This window comes from Leucopleurus acutus (assembly GCF_964270905.1).
Source record: "Leucopleurus acutus genome assembly, chromosome: 1".
Classification (NCBI taxonomy): Eukaryota; Metazoa; Chordata; class Mammalia; order Artiodactyla; family Delphinidae; genus Leucopleurus; species Leucopleurus acutus.
In genome coordinates, this window is record NC_139142.1 from 57,691,066 (window position 1) to 57,712,011 (window position 20,946).

Genomic DNA, 20,946 nt, shown 5'->3' on the forward strand with positions numbered 1-20,946 from the left:
ATGCAGAAGGAAATAAGTAATAAACATTACAGAGGATATAATATTAAAAGAAATAAAGAATAGAAAACCAATAGAGAAAAACAACAAAATAAAAATTTAGTTTTTAAAATGATCAATGAAATTGGGAAATCTTTAGCTAGACTGATGAAGAAAAAATCAGAGAATACTCAAATTATTAAATCAGGAATGAAAGATGGTACATCACTACCAATCTTAGAGAAATAAAAGGCATTATAGAAAATTCTGTTTAAAAAATATATGTCAGTAAATTAGATAAATGATTGTGGATTCCCTTTTCTCCACACTCTCACCAGCATTTATTGTTTGTAGATTTTTTGATGGTGGCCATTCTGACTGGTGTGAGGTGATATCTCATTGTAGTTTTGATATGCATTTCTCTATGATTAATGATGTTGAGCATTGTTGGTGGGAATGTAAATTGATACAGCCACTATGGAGAACAGTATGGAGGTTCCCTAAAACACTAAAAATAGAACGACCATACGACCCAGCAATCCCACTACTGGGCATATACCCTGAGAAAACCATAATTCAAAAAGAGTCATGTACCACAATGTTCATTGCAGCTCTGTTTACAATAGCCAGGACATGGAAGCAACCTAAGTGTCCATTGACAAATGAATGGATAAAGAAGATGTGGCACATATATACAATGGAATATTACTCAGCCATAAAAGGAAACGAAATTGAGCTATTTGTAGTGAGGTGGATGGACCTAGAGTCTGTCATACAGAGTGAAGTAAAGTCAGAAAGAGAAAAACAAATACCATATGCTAACACATATATATGGAATCTATAAAAAAAAAATGGTCATGAAGAACCTAGGGGCAGGACAGGAATAAAGGCGCAGACCTACTAGAGAATGGACTTGAGGACACAGGGAGTGGGGAAGGGTAAGCTGGGACAAAGTGAGAGAATGGTAGTGGTATGGACATATATACACTACCAAATGTAAAATAGATAGCTAGTGGGAAGCAGCCGCATAGCACAGGGAGATCAGCTCAGTGCTTTGTGACCAGCTAGAAGGGTGGGATAGGGAGGGTGAGAGGGAGGGAGATGCAAGAGGGAAGAGATATGGAGATATATGTATATGTATAACTGATTCACTTTGTTATAAAGCAGAAACTAACACACCATTGTAAAGCAATTATACTCCAATAAAAATGTTAAAAAGAAAAAAAAGGAATAGAGCAAGGAAATATTAAAACAACAGAGTGCCATTATAGAACAGACATATAGTAGGATCAAGTTTCAGAATAGTAATATCTGTGAATGTACAATGCACTCCATTTAGAATACGGATGTGCACGGTAATGATTTTGTCTAAGAGGTTTTCAGTGTAGCATGGTATCTTTTATAATGGTCAGTGTTCAGTCTAATACTTGGTACAAATTAGTTGAAGTGACCCACTCAGGGCTGTTTGGTGCACAGACACAGACTTGGCTTTATTTGTTCCCTCTAACTTCACACTTTTGCTGTACATCAGTGTATACTGTTTGTAGTGAACTCTGAAAATAAATAATATCCTGAAGGAGGACAGAATCTAATATGGTAGAAAAATATATGTACATAGCCATAATCCAGGACAGACTATGTTAAGTGCCTTAAGACACAAAGTGCTATGGTTTTACAAAGAGAATATTGAGAGAAATTCATTCCACCTTTAAAAATATAGTGTGCCTCTGGACCTCACATAGTAATAAACTTTTGCTGAGAATGACATATGTTTATAGGCCAGTGCTGCTATATTTATTACTAATGGTAAGTTTTATGGTTATAAAATTGCAGTAAGCATTTTGAGAATATATTTTAATACTGTGATTTTTTTAAATAACAAACAAGAATGACTCCATTAATCACTGAAAATTGAACTAATACTATTAATAAATTTTACTGCTTTAAGTTTAGAAGAAATTGAAGAAAATAAAATTTTGCAGTAGTTCTATCGGGAATACATACTGTAACAAATACACAAGTGAAAATAATCCTTAAAAATATTAAGAAAATCTTGATTTGTATCCACCATGGTTGTTCTTCTCACCTGAAGAAACTGCTTTATTTAAAGGATTTTAGCTGAGTTTCTTAAGCTGTTCTATTTGAAAATTTTGTAACAACTGTGCTGCCTATAGAGGTATTAGCCGAGACAAACTTGTGAAGTCATTACTGGCATTATAACTATGGGTCATTGAGGGGCACCAGTATTTTTCTAGGAGGCAATGATTGCCTAACGATTTGAAAATGCATGTCCATGTACATTCTGGAAGTATTACTCCCATTATAGACTGCCCTTAGAATGGCTTGAAATATTCCAGCAAAGGAACTGAAAGCTAGTAGGACCTTATTATTGATGAGTACAGAGGCAAGGACTCCTCAAGACTTCCACTACTCCTAGGAAGAGAATCAGACTAGAAGCACTGCAGGAGTTAAGCCAAGCTGGTACATAGAAGTTCATAGAAGAAGGAAACTTTGTTATTTGAAGATTCCAAAAGCCTCACTATCTAATCAGGCAAAAATAAACCTTGAAATGAAGATATAACCTCAAGGGTGATCTTTAGGATATACATTTATTATTTTGTTTCTTTTTCTCCCAAGTTTCCAACTAGGTTGTAAGAATAACTTTATTATTATCTAATTTACTTAATTAGGTATAGAAATCCATACAAGTAGAAATGGGTTTATGTCTACTTTGGACAGATTCAAAGGTAAACTGACTGTAATATTTCACTTGTGAAGTTTTGTTTGAACATAACTATCTAACATGAATAATATCATCATATAGAAAATGTATTTATAATTCAAAACAGAAGTATTCTATCAGATGTTTTTGCTAACTATAGTATGAATGGTAACCAACATATGGAAATTACTGCAAAATCAATGTTACTCTAAGTCCATAATATACTTTGTCTCACTTAAACTAGTTCTTCAGTGGAAGTGTTTAGATGTCGATAACAGCGTCCATACTCATGATGTTTTATTTTTAAAATATTATATAAAATTTTGTTAGTAAATGATGGGTCTGGACCTGGGCCTTATTTAAAATGTCTATTAAATTGATAAATATTTTTGAATGCCCCTCCTTTTTTATGCTAAGTTTACAAAGTTGAGAAATATTTGTTACTTCTCTCAGTTTATAGCTAGGAGGAGAAGGCAAAGGTATGCACACATAACTTGCAGTTTAGTATGATAAATACAATAAGAGATGCAAATAGAGGGAGATTTTGGACCAGAAAAGAGGGAACAACTCTATCTGACGTTTGCAGCAAGAAAATATTTTTTTGAGCTAGAGTAGCAGTTATTCAGGGCCTTAAGAAATAAGTAGAGGAAAAATGTTTTGTAAGAAATGTCCACAGCATTTATTGAAAATGAGGGGGAACAAGAATGACCATAGCATAAGATTTACATTATAACAATTCAAAGTATTAATTCAGTGGCCTTGATTACATTCACAATGTTATGGAACTGTCACCAGTATTTCCAAAATTATTTTACCACTCAAAAAATAATTGTATACCCATTACGCAAAAATTCCCCATTTATTCCTCCTGGGAGGGAGGCTCCTGGTAATCTGCTTTGTTTACCAATGCATTTTTTTCTAGTCTAGATTTTTAATCGGAATGGAATCATCCAATATTTGCAATTTTGTGTCTGGCTTATTTCACTTAGCATAATGTTTTCAAGGTTCATTCATGTTGTAGCATGTGTCAGAATTTCATTCCTTTTTAGGCTGAATACTACTCCATTGTTTTTTTGTACCATATTCATTTATTCATTCATCAATTGATGCACATTTGGATTGCTTCCACCCTTTGGCTACTGTGAATAATGCTGCTATGAACATTGGTGTACAAATATCTGTTTGAGTCCCTGCTTTAAATTCTTTTGATTTTTACCTAGGAGTGGACTTGCTGGGCCACATGGTAATTCTACTTTCAAAATTTTGAGGAGCTCTCAAACTCTTTTCACAGTGGCTGCACCATTCTACATTCCCACTAACAATATATGACATTTCTATTTTCAATACATCTTTGTCAATCCTTGTTGTTTTTCTGCCTTCGTTGTTGTTATAGCCATCTTACTAGGTGTAACATGGTATCTCATTGTGGTTTTGATTTGCATTTCCCTAATACTAATAATGTTGAGCATTTTCATGTGCTTATTGGCTGTTTCTTATCTTCTTTGGAGAAATGTTGCAAGTGATATTAGTCTATAGATTTATTTTGGTAAACTTCTAAATTAGTATTTTTATAAATGCTATAGTAATTCACAAACAATAATCTGGTAGTTTTCCTTCTTTTATATGCTTAAATAGCATTAAGGTTATCTGCTTTTTAAAGATTTATCAGGGTAAACTCATGACCATATAATTTCTTTAAGGGAGTATATTTTTGAAACTTACTCTACTTATTCTATAAAAATTGTCTACTTAGACTTTTTATTAGTTTTTGGTGAACTTTGTTAAATTACATTTTCTAAGACATCTGTTGTTTATGCAGATTTTCATATTTATTTGCATAATGGAGATTATAGTGGAGATCAGAAACAGAAGGTAGTCATCACTGAATATATTTTATGTATTTGAATGGAATTATGTAAGTATTTTACATAATTAAGAAAACTAAAATGAACTTCTTAAAAACCCTAAGAATTGAAAGTAAACTAAAATTAAAGAATCTTACTTCATATTGAATTGGTGGCACAATATTTTAATAAATAACTATTCCCAGAGATTTAAAATATACTAACAAACTGTACATAACTATTAGTGGGATATATACTAGTAAAAAAGAAATTGCAAAAAAGACTTCACCTATAATTAATAAAAATGATATTGTTTGTGAGACTGTTGACACTGTTATTTTGAGTCTGTAGTGTATATATTCGGGGATAAAGCTAATGACTAGTTAAGTTAGTGTTTAGTTAAGTTAGTGTTGAGAATAGCATTTTCAGCATGTTTGAGAGGAGATAGGGATTCAAGATTAATGAAGTTAACCAAACACTTTATATAATCCTACTTGTGTAGTGTAAGTCTTGGTATAAACTCATGATATATTTAATCTTTAACAGTATATCATAGATCTTTCTAAAAAAGACCTAGAAACAATGATGAACTTGATAGCACTGAGTGCTCAGAGTCTCAAAATACTAATTTCTACTAAGAGGAACCAGGGCTCCTTGAATAAACTGATAATTACAGGTATGAGGTAGGAAATAAAGATGATGAGTTTGGAATATAATATATCAAAAAACCAAAAAACTATAAAATCTAATAGACATATCAAAAGGATTCAGGAGCCAGCTTCCCCAAAATTAAGCAATGAATATATATATACTTATATTTCTATATATAATATCTGTTTATATGTAAATATTTATATAAAAATATGTATTAGTCGTATATAAATATATACACAAATACATGTATACATATATACTATCTCTCTCTCTCTCTCTCTCTCTATATATATATAGATATATATATATTTAAGTGATTGAAACACATAAAATTAATCCATGATTTAATAACGACACTCTAAAAGGGAGAAAAGTGAAAGAAATAAAACTTCATTTGGAAGATTCTAGGGAAACTTTACACAATTCCAAAACTAGTAAAAAAAAAAAAAAAAGGAAAACATATCCCTGCATTTTCTATAAATTGGTACCTGAGATTAAAAGGAAAAAAAATCATAATGAGAAGTTTTTTAATAAAAATAATATGGCATATAAATGAAGAAGAAATAATGGAATTAGAACATTGGCATATTGAAGCTCCTAATGATTTAATATCTGGGCAGTATTATATACAGATGGCAATATCATGAAAAGAGAGAGACCACCAGACATTATGGGACTGCTTACAGAAATACACAACATAACATAATAAAGAAACAAATGCATAGAGAAGATATCAGATTTGTGATTACCAGAGGCCTGGGCTGGGGAGAGGGGGAACTGGATGAAGGTGGTTAAAAAATACAAACTTGCAGTTAAAAGATAAATAAATACAAGAGGTATAATGTACAACATGATTAATATAATTAACATTGCTGTGTTGTAAGACAGTAGTGAACAGAGTAAATCCTGAGTTCTCATCAAAAGGAAAATTTTTTTTCTTTTGTATATATATGAGATGATGGATGTTAACTAACCTTATTGCAGTAATCATTTCATGAAGTATGTAAGTCAAATCATTATGCTGTATACCTGAAACTTATATAATGCTGTATGTCAATTATATCTCAATAAGACGGGAAGGAAGAAAAAAGAATCTCACCAAAAGAGAAAAATAAAATTTAAATCTGGTCAAGGCTTTAAGTCTAATTACCTTACCAATTTACAAGAAATACAGGAGTTGGATAAATAGGTTAAATCATAGTAAGAAGGCTTCCCTGGTGGCGCAGTGGTGGAGAGTCCGCCTGCCGATGCAGGGGACACGGGTTCGTGCCCTGGTCCGGGAAGATCCCACATGCCGCGGAGCGGCTGCGCCCGTGAACCATGGCCACTGAGCCTGCGCGTCTGGAGCCTGTGCTCCGCAACGGGAGAGGCCACAACAGTGAGAGGCCCGCGTACCGCTAAAAAAAAAAAAAAAAAAAAAAAAAAAAAAAAAAAATCATAGTAAGAGGGAGTAATCAGCAAAATCCACATAATGGGAAACTGTATCAGAAAAATAGTCCATTTTCTTCAACAAATACAAAAAAAGAAAAGGGAATTTATAAAATTATGAGAACATTTTTAAAATAAGAGGAAAAAGGAAACAAAATGTCAATGAAACTGAAAGACCAAAGAGGCAAAATTACCCAGAGAATGATCAAATATTAAAGAAAGAAGGCATACATAAATAATATTATATATGTAAAAGGAATATAACTCTTCCTAGAGAAGTGAAATGTTAAAAGCAAATGATATATAAGAAATTAATGCAAAAATTCTGAATCCTAGACAAATTTATATACTAAATATATGGACTTAAGAGAAAATAGACTATGAAAAGTTTTCTTGTCTACATTTTCCCAGGACAGGATATTGTTAGTTTTTAAGTTACCATGAATTTGGTAGGTAAAAATTAGCATTTCATATCTATGTATATTTTTCTCCTGCAGGAGAGGGAGGCTATTTCCATATATATATGCATCATCTTCTTTTATTTAATATTTTATGAATTGTTTTTTTATATACCTTGCCAAGTTTATTTGTAATAATTCTTTATAGATTAAGGTTGTTAACATTTATTACATATATTAATAATATTTTATGCCAATTTCTTATTTGTCTTTTTAAAGGACTCACAAATTTAGTAACACTCCAGTTATTTATTCAAAGAAAAATTTACTTAATTCTTGATGGTTTAACTGCTCTTTCTTTGGAGCTAACACAGATAGTATTAAATTAATTAAATTAAATACCTTAACTAAAATTTAACGCGATCACTTAGTACAATGCAATCATTTAATATTCTGTTTAAACAGTGTCTTCATTGTTTAGATTTCTAGCATTGGGCTGAGGATAAGGGATATATAAAACACAACGGGATTACTTTTAGGGCCTTCTGAGGGAAAGTATAAGCCAATTCCTTTAACAAAAAAACGAAAAAACACTATTGTATTTATTTTTTTATTTATTTGGCCACAGCCATGTGGCTTGCAGGATCTCAGTTCCCCAACCAGGGATTGAACCTGGGCCCTGGCAGTGAAAGCCTAGAATCGTAATCACTAGGCCACGAGGGAACTACCTAAATCAATTCTTATAGCTTCTTTCTTGGTACAGGTCCCTTAGGCTGCTTACAGGGGTTATTCTTGTAATCTTGTGGTGAGGTGGGATGGAAAGGGATGGGACTTTTTAGGAAAAGGAGGAAATCTGTGGGTCTGCCTTAAATTGTAAAATCCTTTATGTCTGACACTAAGGTTGACTTGGGAGGTGCAGTGCAGGAGTCTTACCCAGAGGTAGAGGTAGGAGAATTGGGTATTGGTTGAGTGATTCAAATTCCTTCTAGGTGTGCAACAGCATATTAATTAATTTCTTTTTATTTTTAAGTACATGATCAACAGCATTCTAGTTACCTCAGGTGTGCAGATGGACTAGGGAAAAGTGAAATATGTTGTCTAAAATTACCCTAGCTAACTCAGAAACCGTTCTGCCATAGCAGCAAATACAGAATGACAGCCAAATCTGCCATTCTTCATGAGTAACTTTTTTTTGCAAGTAACTATGAAAGACATGAACTAATATAGCTAGTTAATATTACCAACAATATTTGCATAAACTTATAGACAATTTGCAATAATAGTGTTTTTAATTTTCAAGTTATTTGTTGCAAATATAGTGAACATCAATGTTAACATGTAAGATATCCACCTCTATTACAAATATTTGAAATCATGACGGACTTTTTATTTAAAATCTAGACCCCCAAGTACAACTACCCTAAATTTTCCCCTCCTATTTGCTTCCCTCAGAACACGGAGATACACGGATATCCATGACTCTAATTATTTGAAACTGACATAAGATTCTTTGAAACTAGTAGAGTATGAAAAGACTGTGTGTATAGATGTATGTGTATATGTTGTCTGTGTGACATGCATGTATAATGTGCATACGTGTGTGCATGATAGCATACCTGCGGGATCTTAATTCCCCGACCAGGGATTGAAGCCATGCTCCCTGCAGTAGAAGCACAGAGTCTTAACCACTGGACTGTCAGGGAAGTCCCCATACATGCTTTTTGTGCATTCTGTATGTATGTGTATATTGCTTCAAATCAAGTATCAACTTGGCTGCCTTCAGTGAATATTGTAAACCAACAGAAGCATCTGTTTGCTGTAATCTCTGCTCAAGAGAACCTGAGGCCAAGTTAACAGTTGCTAAAATCAAACTGTATCACAGTTATATGCAAAGATTAATCATCATGTGATATTTAAACCTCAATGGGGCTGATACACTTTCATCAGCTGCACATGGATAATATATTTTCAACATGAAATTCTTAGCATATGCAAACAATCTCACAAAAGTCACTTGGTAAATAATCACTAGAAAATAATAGGAGAAAGAAGGTTTTATATTGTTAAAGCATATTAATTTTTAATTTATGTTAACTGACACTTTAATATTTAATTAAAAAATATTTAAGTTACTGTTCTGAGACTAAACTGCTAATATCACAGATTAATTGCAGAGTGTTATTTTTACTTGTGTGTCTCATTATACTATGCGGATAAATGCGAGAAAGAAAATCTGTCCTATGGAAATTACGTTCACTCTGTTCAAGTTTTTCTAGATAAATCTTTAGATTTATCTAGTTTTCCTATTACAAAATAATAAACTTTACTTGTAGTTCAACAAAATTATTCTTTACAAATTTAAGGTTTTACTTCTACTTACAAAGGCGTATTTTTCTAATATTGCTTTTAGAAAGGTAGTTAGATAAATCCTGCTATTCATCTGATGAGAGGTACAAAATATAGGGCTCAAAATGAGCTGCCAGTAACTTAATGTTTTAATTCATCTCAATTTTGGCGAGTATTCTTAAAATATTGAAAGATAGAAGTATATGTTGTTTTGTTGTGTAATTATTGATAGCTGTCTTTCAGTGCAGGGAAAAATGCAAACTTTGAATAACGACTAAAAGCTACTTTCCCTAAAACATTAGAATATGCCATATGATATTTTAAAGATATTTTAAAGATATTTTGGGGGCATTTTATAAATTCTGAACTCAAATTTCAAAGTACTATAAGAAAAAGTCTACTGAATTTGTGCAAGCTTTATGTAAAAGGGGAGGGACAAGACTGGAAGAAAGAGGTATGTAAGTGTTAAGCACCAGGGATAAAATTGAGTTTACCTCCCAGTGTTTAGCAGTTGCTCCCTCTGTCATGATGTCTATGACAGTGTAGGTTCATGTTTGTATGCTGAAAGAGATAGTGAACATATGTTCGTGCACAATTGTGGGAAACTGAAAGCACTTATACTTAAAAACCATTTGCCATGTTCAATATAAATCACAAATGTCCCATATTTGCTTCCCACTCTATATGAACATGAAGAAAGTCCCAATGGAAGCTCTGCTCTAACAGGAGCGCTGGTCAAATGGTTCTTGCAACAGTAAAAAAAAAAAAAAGAAAAAAAAGCCAATAAAAGTGTTATCCACAGTATAAATCAGACATAAACTTGAGTAAAATTTACCATTGCAACATGTATGCATGTTACCCTACCAGCTTAAGAAATGGATAGCAGCCATTCAAGGGAGGAATGTGGTTCTTTAGACTTCGCTAGAGCCAACCCTAGACTCCAAGATAAGGGTCTGTGGCTAAAAGGCTGAAGGGAGCCTTGCAATCCTAGGAGGATTGTAAAAAAGATGATCTACCAAATAATAATAGTATTTCTCTGCATTTTGTTATTAGTAACTTTGAAACTACTCTTCATATCCTTTACTAATATGTATGTGATGAGTTAGATCTACTATGGAATATCTTGGTTTAAACAATCTGAATAAGGTGAGCACAAAAAAAATTGTGTCTCTGTCCTATAATGGCACATGTTGAAAATCATACACGAAATCACGTCTCACAATGTCTTCAAATCGTTTGATTCTACAGTTTGAGACATCCTATTAAGAAGAAAATATCACAAACTGCATGTGATTTTTTTCACTTTTTATTTTTGTTAAGTGGACCACTTGAGTTCATACATTTATTGAATGTTTACTATGGGACCAAGACTATGTGGTGATTAGGAATGCAATTACAATTATATATAGTCCTGACCTATAGGAAATTACTTTCTAGTGGAACCAACTGGATTTCAACAGAATGTCAAATGTAGAGGTGCTGTAGGATTACGGGGAGAGAAACAACCAATGAAGTATCTGAGTGGGAGGAGGTTTGAGAGAAGTGGAGGCCAGAAGGGGTAAGAGACTATGTAAATGATGTTTTGCTTAACTTGAGTTTCCTTGGATAGGTAGGAGAGACACAGATTCTGGTTGTGGCTGGCAGTCATGATTAGATGCTAATGAAATGCCAGACTTTTGTAGGCCATTCAGTCATGCTTCTTAATGTTATCTAGAAGACACTGACAAAAATGTCCATTTTTATATGTTAGTGATTCAATTCTACTATTATTAGTACTACACTGTAGATATTGTGTTTATTTCATTTAGCATAATGTCCTCAAGTTTCATCGGTGTTGTAGCATATTACAGAATATTCTTCTTTTTCAAGGCTCAATAATATTCCATTATATTTATAAACCATATTTTGCTTATTCATTCATCAGTCAATGGCCTCTTGGATTGCTTCCATGTTTTATTTATTATGAATAATGCTGATATAAACATGAGTGCACAAATATCTTGAGACCCTGTTTTCAAATCTTTTGGGTGTATACCTAGGAGGAGAATTACTGGATCATATGGGAATTCTATTTTTAATTTTTGGAAAAACTACCATACTGTTTTTCACAGTGGCTGTACCATTTTACATCCCCACCAGCAGTGTCACATGGGTTTCAATTTCCCCACATCCATACTAAAGCTTGCTGTTTTCTGTTTGTATGTTGTGTGTTTGATAATAACCATCCTATTGGGTATGAAGTGGTATCTCATTGTAGTTTTAATTTGAATTTCTTTAACGGTTAGTGATGTTGAGAACCTTTTCATATATTTATGGCCATTCATATATCATTTTTTAGGGAAATGTTTATTCAAGTTCTTTGCCCATTTTTGAATTAGGTTGTTTTGTTGCTGTTGAGTTTTGGGAGATCATCTGGGATATTAATATATTTTGGATATTAATTCCCTCTCAGATATATGATTCATTTTCTCCCATTCTGTACTTTTTATTCTGTTGATCATCTTTTAATTTTTATGAATATTTTAATTTTATGAAGTCCAATTTGTCTATTTTTTCTTTTGTTACTTCTACGTTTGGTATCATATCATTGCCAAGTCCAATGTTGTGAAGCTTTTGCCCTGTGTTTTTTTCTATAAGTTTTATTGTTTCAGATATTATATTTAGGTCTTTGATTCATTTTGAGTTAATTTTTGTATATTATGTTAAGTAAGAATCCAACTTCGTTCTTTTGTATGTGGATATTCAGTTTTCCTAGCACCATTTGTTAACATTGTCCTTTCTCCCTTGAATAGTCTTGGCTTTGAATTCCTTTAGTGCACTTTTTGTTTCATTTATTGTATGTTTCAGCTCTAGAGTTTCACGTTTGTTTTTTTTTTTTTTTAGATTTTTCTCTTTACTGATATTTCCATTTTGTTCATACATTATTTTCTTTATTTCTCTACATCTTCCAATAGTTCTTTGAGCATCTTTAAAATGGTTGTTTTAAAATTTTGTCTGATAGATCACCCATCAGTTCTTTTTCAGAAATAATTTCTGTGAATTAATTTTTTCATTTGAGTCAGCCATATTATTTTGTTTCTTTATATGCCTTGTGATTTTTTTGTTGTTGTTGAAAACTGGGTGTTTGACTCTAATAAAGTGGTTGCTCTGGAAATCATATTCTCCCCCTTCTCCAGGGTTTTCTTGTTTTGTTTTGTTTAATTGCCATAGGCTGTCTGAGCCAAGGGTCAGCCTGAGGTGTAAATTTAAGGTCTTCTCAAATCTTTTCTGAGCCTTTCCCAGAGCATGGACAGTCATTTTCTAATTTTCCCCGTATCTGAAGATGTTTTCAAATGTCTTTTCTTCCTTAAAATCTGGTTCTCAAAAGGGGAAAAAGAGAAACATAAAGTGAAGGGGTGAGAAGAAATACTCCAGCCCCTTAAATCTCTTGGAAGTCTGTCAGCTGGCGGGGGAGATACTTGCAACAGTGGAGGAGGTACAGCAGTAATGGTCACTAGTTTCTTTGTCTCTACCTCTGTGATCAGAAGCAGGAATCAGCTATCAGATCTCTGCTATTTGGAGGACAGGGTTATTTTTGCCCACTCTGGCTTCTGAAAGGTATGTGCACACTGCACCAGGAACCTGTGCTTGGCTGCCTGCTAGGGGTCTGGTGATAGGTAACATGTAGCTGCTTCTGTGCTAAAAGCTGAAATTGACCAAAGTGAACTACAACTGTCAGTCTTCCCCTGGAAGTTGCAAACCTTCAGTAGACTCCAGAGCTCCAAAATAGTATCAGAGAGATTATGCCAGTGCAATTGTTGTCTAGGTGTGGAGACAGATCCTGGGTACTTCCTACTCTACCGTCTTCCCAGAATCTTCTCTTCTAATTACTTTTGAATTTTAATTTGAAATTTATTGAAAATCTAGCATGTTACTGGCACTGTGATAGGTACTAGGATTAAAGCCTAGTTTAATAGTAGCTCAGGATACAGTGTCTACATGTATGTGGCAAAATGATGGATATCATATCATTTATCCACTAAGAATAGTATAATTTAATGAGTTACTACAGTGAATTTAGGACAGACATAATTGTTTCATCCGTTTAGAAAAGGTGGGAGTAACCTGCAGGTGAAAGCAAGCATGGTGCATAGAAATGAAGAGGATATCTGAGTTGAACCTTCATACACCAAACATATAGTGAATGTCCAAAATATTACAGGCACTGTGCTAGGTGCTAGGCTTACATGGTTTCTTTAGAAATAAACTCATAAAATATGGAGCTTGCTACAGTCTAATAAGCACCTTGAAGGGTAAATTTCTGTACCGTATTGCACTTCAAAAAATCAATTCCATTTCTGACACCAACTAATGATTCTAACACCCATTCTAATATGGAGGGAGGGAGATTTTTGCCACATCACTAATAATTCAGCAATAGTATCTGGGTGTCCCACAATTTAACTCAATGTTGACACTGTCTACCTGGAGATAACATTAGATCCCACAAAATAAGGTCTCAGTTGTAAAAGACTGCCCTCCCCATCCACTTTGGATGCTAATTTCAAGTCCAGGTTGTTACCTGTGTTTCTGAGCCGCTGGCTATAGATTGGAGGTTCTAAGACCTCCTCCTTGGGTTCCATTAATTTGCTAAAGCAGCTCACAGGATACAGGGAAACATTTTACTTAGTAGATTACCAATTTATTACAAAAGGTTATAACTCAGGAACAGCCAGATGGAAGAGATGCATAGGGCAAGGTATAGGGAAAGGCACCTGGGGCTTCCATGCTCTCTCCAGGCACGCCATGCTCCCAACACCTCGTTATGTTCACCAATCTGGAAGCTCTCTGAACTCAGTCCTTTGAGTTTTTAATGCAGGCTTCATTACATAGTCATGACTGATAAAATCATTGGCTACTGGTGATTTTTTCAGTCTCCACAATCTCCAGCTCCTCTCCCTTCTCAGGAGGTCAGGGGGAAGGAAGGGTAGCAGGGCAGTGAGAGTTCCAACCCTCTAGTCACATGGTTGATTCTCCTAGCAACCAGCCCATCCTTTGTTTACCTGGGGCCTTTCCAAAAGTCACCTCACTTACGAAACTGCAAGGGTTTTAGGACCAGAAAATGTTTCTGTGCCAGAAAAGGGAGGAAGACCAAAGATACATTTCTTATTATAAATCACAGTGTCACAAAGGGTGAGTAAAATTTTATCAAGATTGATACAAATAAAAGGGAAAGCCTGTCTGGTAAAGAATACTGCTAGTATAAAGGCAAGAAGACTCCAAGTGTCCACTTTTCTCTAATTTATTAACTGACCAGTGTTGATGATGCTGAAGTCTGAAGGCATTAAGCCTTTCATTTAACACCTTTAGCCTTAGGACAAAAATTTCTAATTAGGCCGTAGTGATTGGATGTATATTTATATTTCATTCTGTAGTAAAGAGCATTGCTTTTATGCCTCTGTAAAGGCCTTTTTAATTTTTCTAAATGATTTGAGATCATTTGAACTAAATTAAAGATACCCACTTTGTGTTCAATAAAAAGCTGAATTGCCTGAGAGTTGTGTTTTCTTATTTGCTTCTGCTTCTCTCAAACTCTTTCCCATTTTTATTACTCCAAATTTTTGCAATCACTTGGTGGCCTTTTTTTTTATTACAATGTCATAGTTTTTCTGAGCAACTGAAGGAGAGATTCACAAAACAATCTTTTGCACTAATTCTGAAATTAGATTGAAATAAATTAGTAATTTAGAAAAATACATTTAAAGAATTAAAATTACTCATCCCTGAACCATCAGAGAATTCTTCTATAACTAGTGAGAAAATTCTTACACTTTACCTATCTTTTGGCATGTATATTTTAGAACTAATTTGCATCAGCAGAAGCTAGGGATTTTACAGATGACTGATGCCTGTGAAAATGAGATTTCTCTCCTGAACTTGCTTTAATTAAAATGCTGCAAGTAAGGGAACATTTTAATGTGCCAATCTCCAAGTTTGGTTAGTGCTGGCTTTCTAGAAACATGGCTTTAGTTTGCATATCAAAGAGCTCTTTTGCACAGGTTCTGCACTGTTTACACACTGGCTATTTAACACTCCAGGTAATTTCTTATTGAATAGTGTTGCATAAATGATGGGCAAAATGAATAAGAGGTCTTCAGCTACACACCTTTTGTTTTTTTTTTGTTGCCTCATTTTTGATATTATATAAAGTACTTGAATTGGTAATGATAAAATTCTATTTATAGGGAACTTTAGGTTGAATATAGCTTAGAGTTGAAGACCCAGAAAAGTTATATCTGAAATGACTTTTCATGTTTTTTTCACCAGAATTACAACTTTGATAAACGCCATGTCCTCCTACTCATAGTAACAGAAAAATTCTTTCTCCAAAGGTTATGTTCCCTGTAGTTTCAAATCACAGGAATGTTCATAGGCAGCTTGTTCAAGGTTATCTAGTAATAACCCAGAGAGAACAATTTTATCACCTTGTGATAATTGCTTGTGGACAAAACAAACATTGTACATTGTACCCACATTTAGTCCCCTTAACACATTATATATGTAAGTATGTGTACTCTTTATTGGCTAAAATCTATACTCATATCCATAACATTTAAATTATACATATAACTATATTTATATATATAGGTTATAAAATATAAATATAAATTATTATATTTAGATCAACAACTGATCTCAATTTTAAAAGCAGTAGCTTACTTAAATTTCCTGAAATGTGAAAACAAAAAGAAACAAATACGTCTATAGCACTATGAGTTTCAGTTTCTCTCTATTTTGTTTTTCATCTCTATAATTAGAGAGACATTTCCGTAGAATATCTACACACATTATTGTTTAAAAAGGCAAGTAATGTTTACTGTATACTTACTTTGTCTCCAGGACTGTTCTAAATGCTTCAATATATTAGTTTTTGGAACCCACAGAATGAACCTATAAGGTAAGTATTTTAATTGTTTTTATTTCAAAAATAAGAAAAACGAGGCACTTACTAGACGTTAACTTCTCTGTGGACATGATCCATAGAGAGGTAGTTAAGCCAAGAAATGAATCCAGACAGGCCGACTCCAGAGACTCTGCTTTTATTGCCTTAATCTTATGTTTAATGAATGGATTATTTTTCTATATATGTATTTATTTATTTATTGACCCCCTCCAATAAATAAATATCAGAGATATCAGAGGCAGGATATATCTCAAGAGTTCATGTTCTTAGTCATCCTACTCTAGTGTCTGCCAGATCTGAGAGTGAAATGAGGGCTGTAATGGGAAAAGTCACAGTTAGAATGGGAACATATCCTAAATTGTGTAGAGTGGAGCTCCTACAGATGGATTCTTAGCGAGCTCTGCTTCCTCTCTCCCTCTGTCTCATATTATATTGTGCAATAGAATACATAAGAAATGTACATACTCTTTCTATATATGTATATGAAGGATTACATAGTGAAAAACATTACAGCTCAATTCATTAAACATTTATGGAACTGCTGAGGCCTTTTGCTTCTCTGATCCAACTTGCTCATGCTGACTTTTGTGACAATTGTTTTCGTGATTTTCCCTTGTACTTTTATTAGCTATATATGCATTCCTAAACCATACAGTTTAATTTCGATTGTTTTAAACTTTATGTGAATAGAATTATTTTGATGTGTATGATTTAAAATTTTTATTTTAGTTACAATTTATATAAATATACAATTTTTATGAGCCTATAATTTTTATGCTATTTTCATTCAGAGTTGAATCAACATTCTAATATATATGTAAAATTGATAGAAAAAAATTCCATGTTATTTATTTAATCTAGAATGTTTAAGTAGTAGTGTCTATATTTGTTTCTTAAATAATTCAAAAGAGCTTGGGCATTGAATGTTATGGTAAATAGTTCTATAAAAATTGTTTTCATCTTTTTCTTTTATGTTGATTATTTTGTACCTAGATTTGATGTGCATCAATTTTTTTTATAATGTTACCCATGTGTTTTCATATTCATGTGAAATTCTAAATACTTACCTGTTAAATGTGTTCATCTACTCCCTATTTGTGAATTACACATTTTTCATTCTTAATTTGTGATCTTATGGCAGAAATCTCTTTTATTTTAAACTCTTTGATTAAATTATCCAATAATTGAAAGGTATGTAAGCATTAATTGGTGAATAAAACTTTGATGACATTTCTAATAATAATAACATCTTGAATATTGTTACTTTGTCTTTATTCTGTAATTGCAATCTTGATGTTTATTTTGGCAACAAAAATTCTTTGAGAAATATTTTTAAATTACTACATGGCTGAAATAATTTATTCATTTATTATCTATTTATTTTTATTGCTTTGCAATAACAAAATATACCCTTTAGTATTTCTCTTTTAAACTTCATTTATCTATATTTCTATGTTGTTAAATTTTCTTAATGTTTTCTCTTTTAAAATTTGTAGTGTGGAAAGCAAAAAGATAACATTTAAACAGTGTTTAAAGTGAATTTATATTACCTTAAAACAAAATTTTGTCATTTTAGTGGAGTAATGCTTTTGGTCAGTATGACCAATATATTTATCTAAATCATTAACATTTTGTGGCTTTGCGGAATACAATTAAAAATTTGCAATATAATATTAGAACTAAAATGTATTTATTTGAAAAGATTATTTTGATATAAAAATCATTCTAAACCACTTCTAACAAGTAATCCTCTTTCCTCTTTCATAATGTTGAAGACCTGGAAGAAAGAGGGAAGCTGATATATACATAGTTTCATAGTTGCTCTGTAAATTACCTTGTTACCAAAATTACCTCTTTTCAGAAGCATTTTTATTAAAATATATATTTATCTTCAGGGAAAAAGTTAACATCTAATGCATTTTAAAATAAGTGAATAAGAGCCTCTGTCTTATAAAACACAATAGAATTCTACTTAAAATATCCTTCATTTAACTTCCCAAAGTATCAGAGGATATATCTTTTCCCAAAAGTTTAATAACATGACATCGGGAGGAATCAGGTATACAACTGCAAACTGTGTCTTATAAATTCTGCTTAGCGAGCACTTTTATCAAAAGAAATGCAAAACAGCCTTTCATTTTTTTTCACCGAATTTGTTAAGTGATGAAGGAAAAGTTAGATTTGCTTTCACTCTGGGCAAATTTGGTGAACAAGTTAGCAAGTCAAAGTCCCTATGATATGATGACTATCTTTTAAGGTACATATTTCATTACTATGATTCTCGGATTCTCTTTAAGCACATGGAATAAAATTCATTTGTTGAGTAATATTAAGTATGTGCTTGACTTTGAGTCAGGAAGGGGGATAAAAAATGTTAATGTATTTGAAGAATTAAATTTATCAAGGAGTTATTTTAAAATATAATGAAAAGGTTTGGAATGATAGTGGAACAACTAATGTATAGATGAGAATAGAAAAGAAATAGAAAGAAAAGAATAAAAATAAAGGAATAGAATAGAAAGTTATGTTTATTCTTTGTATGCAAGATTTTCTATTTTCATATTTTAATTGTTTATTTGAGATGGAAAATAAAAGCAGTAATTTTCCAAGGCATCAAGCATGTTTTAAAGACTCAGCTGTCATTCCTATTATTAAAGAAGTTACTTACATAAAATCTCCTTACAAAGAAATATAGAATCATTGAGAAAGTAAATGCATAGAATGCGTCTTAAGCTTTTATAGAAAATGAAATATATTCAACAGTAATAGGTAATAGACATATAATTTTCTACAAATTAGCAATGATTATTTACAAGTTTAAAAGCATGATTTTAGAACATTATTTGTGTTTAATAAAATTTAATATTTTATTTAATATTTTAAAAAGAAAAAGTATTACTTTATTGTAAATATTTTTTAAATATAAGAGATGAAAAAAAATAAACCATATCACACAGCCTAGTACCTAGTTAATATTTTAGAATGTATATTTCTATTTTATTTTGTGTTTGTGTGTGGGAGAGTGAGAAAGAGAGAGAGAGAGAAAGAGAGATTTGACAAATCATAACCAAGGATGTGCAATAGCAGCGAAAATATTAGATTATGTCTGGATGCTAAGGAAAGAAGAGATTAAAATATAAGAACTTCAACAAGTTTTTCATATATATGAGATACATAGGATAAGATTAATAAAAAATGATTAAAAATCTCTACTGACCAAGGAACATACAAGGCCTTGAGAAAATATGTTTGTGGATAATTCTGTATCATTGAAACTCCATGCTTGAAAGGACAAGGGTAAGGAAATCAACATAGAAATTTTCATTTGAAGGTGTTTAATTGTTGTCAGGAACAATTGTGAAAGAGTTGAAATGCACTGGTAGATTACTGGGTATCTTCCTCCTTGGTTATCTGATTCTACAGGTGCTTTTGCACCTTTCATTGTCATTGAGATATTTTACAACTCTATAAATTGTAGATAACCTGCCCTTAGTGTAGATTATTTTTTCCATGGATGTGTAAATTGTGTGTTGGAAGACAATTGCTTATTGCCATGTGGATATAAAAAGGCTTTTAACATTTTTTACTTCTCTTTTTAAATTTACTTCAGCATTTCATATTTAACTATAATTCTACTCAAAACTTTCCTTTGAACTGGTTGCAGTTATTACTTTCAGTCTCCCTTATTAATTAATGAGTTGAATATTTGGCATGTGAGCAATTTATATTCTTGTGAGAGTTATAGTATTACCTTCTTTAAAAATACTTTAACATTTTTGGGTGTTATTAATGGAGATGACCAGTGGATTCCCCTGAAGCCAAGTAAACCGTCTTGTTGGACAAATGTACAATATGAGCTGCTTAAGCTCAGGCTTCCACAGGTGAGTTTCAAGCACAGCTAGAACTTTAACTCTGCTGATTCTTTGTTTTCTAGTACTTTTTACCCTCCTCTACTGATTTTGTTTTGTTTCTGTTTCTGTTTTGCTTATATCTAATAAGTGATTCCCCAGTTTTGCCAGTAATGATTGGGAATTTGGTTTTATGATGTGATCATGTGGTGATCTGTAAATGGATTAATAGCTTTATAGAGATCTATTCTCTGTTGGGTTAGAGATGACAGTGAATTTGGTTTGCTAGTTTTGTCATTATTTATTTTTTGTATATTTGTCTATTTTGAGTACACATCAGTCCACTGGAAAGCAGAATTACTCTTTAATATCAGGACCAATGAACTTGAACTGTGGCCAAAACTGTGTAATTCAAGCTATTTCTGTGTCTACATACATGTCTGTAGTTCAAAAAAGCCTTTCCTTCTCATTTTGTGACTATATAAAATTGCCCTATCTTCAGAGAATATCAGTAAATTAGATTATAAAGGAATTATTTTCTGGTTGGCTTATAGATAAATACTCCTAAAATTATCAGAAAATAAGGAAATTGAACTTATAATACTTTAAATATATTTGAAAAATTATTCCTACAGAAACTCAGAACTGCCCTAAGAATCCATATTTAGATAAATATGAAGTAAATGAGACTAATTTAATAATTTTACCTTAATAAAAATGTTTGTTTCCTCTGATTTGTCAGTGTTAATTATAATTCAAGTCAAAAAGCTACAGTTTATTCTACTTT